This window comes from Larimichthys crocea, unplaced genomic scaffold (genome assembly GCF_000972845.2).
Source record: "Larimichthys crocea isolate SSNF unplaced genomic scaffold, L_crocea_2.0 scaffold44274, whole genome shotgun sequence".
NCBI lineage: Eukaryota > Metazoa > Chordata > Actinopteri > Sciaenidae > Larimichthys > Larimichthys crocea.
Genome location: NW_020855766.1, coordinates 1,212 through 3,226, shown reverse-complemented (window position 1 = coordinate 3,226; position 2,015 = coordinate 1,212). Strand labels below are relative to the sequence as shown.

The 2,015-nt window shown below is 38.2% G+C and overlaps 1 long non-coding RNA gene across 1 annotated transcript; it reads right to left on the bottom strand.

Annotated features, from left to right (window-relative positions):
- Positions 1 to 574: 574 nt before the first annotated feature.
- On the bottom strand, positions 575 to 1,634 carry LOC113745095 (uncharacterized). Its single transcript, XR_003461970.1, has 3 exons — positions 1,352 to 1,634; positions 732 to 878; positions 575 to 609 (listed from the first exon to the last, which is right to left on the bottom strand). It is a non-coding gene; the product is annotated as an uncharacterized LOC113745095 (long non-coding RNA).
- Between the last annotated feature and the right edge of the window lie 381 nt (positions 1,635 to 2,015).

Genomic DNA, 2,015 nt, shown 5'->3' with positions numbered 1-2,015 from the left:
TGTAGGGCTTGGCCTCCTTTCATATGCACGAGGGGGCGTTCTCACCGTACTATTCAAGCTGTCAGGTGCGTTCCACTTTTTTATGGTACATTTAATATCAGCCTAAAATCTGTGTATATGTACCAGAACACTAGTACATATCTTCCATATCCCATTTAGTCATTTCTTTATATTTCTTATATCTTTTTATATTTCTCTTTTTTTTATATTCTATTTTAGTACATTTTGTATGTTGTATTTCTATATTCTTTTTTACCTTAAAAAATATGATTTTATTTTATTCTGAGCTCTTTATTCTTATGTGTAGTACTGTTACACTGTTTAGTTCTCTCATGCTTCTTGTCCAGAAAATTTCATTGTATTGTTTACCCTGTGTTAACTTACACATCCTAAATAAACCTGAAATTAAAACTGACACAAACATTTTTTTTTTTTTTACTTTAATTGTTGTGGGAGAAACTGGAGCACCCAGGGAAAACCCACAACAAAAGCTGGAGGATACTATGCAGACGACACACTGATTTGATGAGGTCCCCCAACAGTTCCAGACTGTAGCAGATTTTTCTTTTTTTTCTTTTTTTTTTGGAGGGGTTTCTGGTTGAGGCATTTCTAATGAAGAGAAAATGGTATTGTCATTAGTATACATGTTATTATAGTGTTTACAAAAGTAAAAAAAAATATGTGCAAAAACGCACACATACACCCCCACACACTCTCATGCATACACACACCTGAGAAATCCTGCGAGGAACATGTGGCTGAGGAGGTAGATGGCTCCTCATCAGACTCCATGGCCATGTCTGTGGCTCCGGTGGAAGCACCTAACTCCTCATTTTAGCCAGTGGGTGTTCTAGCTCCAAAATATTTCAGAAGTGCCCCTGAATTTACAATTAAAATACAATATGTAAGTTAGATCACAGTCACATCACACATGCATCAGTTACCCAATTAAAATGACCATAAAGTACATTCTATTAACATTTAACACCCTATAAACTAAGCATAGCACACTACAATTGATTTAAAAGCTGTATCCATGTAGCTTACAAAATGCATGTCAGTGTATATTAGAAGTTATTTAAGTTAGCATATAGTGCACAGTAATAAAAAATTCCACAATCAGGACGTGTATGAATCTGCACTTGTTGTGTTGCAAACACAAACTAGACTAGGTTGCCTATGGGAGAAATTAGTTGCATGACATGATGCCTCGATTCTAATAGTTGCTAGTTTAGCAAAACTAAAAACAATACAGTCGTCTTCTGTGGCTAATAGCAACATATTAGCAAGAGGCTAATAAATAAAGCTTATAGCCTACTGTCACTCATGTCACTCATAGAAATCTGCATACCTTTATCTTTTGCCCGTTTCTCCTCTTCTTCTTTTCTTCTTTGTCTGAACTGGGCACCTGATGGCTTCTTTGGTCTTTTACTTTGATCCATGATGAAGATGAAGACTCAGGATCATTAACTTTTGGTTCTAGATGATGTGCTGCTGCCATGAACCCAAAGAATGGACGGGTTCTAAAGTGTCTTGCTGCCGGCGCCTGGATGGTGGATGTCTGACACAGGATCAAATGTGGCGCCGCCTAGCCCAGCATATGACACAAGCGCATCCCAAAGTGAGCAGGATAACAGTGTGGCTACAGATGAACTAAAAACTTTCAAAAAAAAAACACTTCAGATGAATCCAGGATGAATATTTTGCAATGTGGCCATATGTTTAATGATGAAAATACACAAAATCAAACTGCTATGTTCCACCCACCATCGGCTGTTACTGCCATGGAACAACAAGCTTTGTAAACTCTCTGTGCCAAGAACATGGACGTAACTTGGCAATAATACTGTTGGCCAGCATCCGCATATTGTCTTGAACTGTTGTTGTCGCACAAACTTTACGACTCCCTGAAAGAGGAGGAACGGTGACTGGACCTTTATGAGAGGCTTGCCTTAATTTTTCCATGGAAAGGCCAACTGGTCCATCAAACACCGAGTGAAGCAGTTCAATGTCGG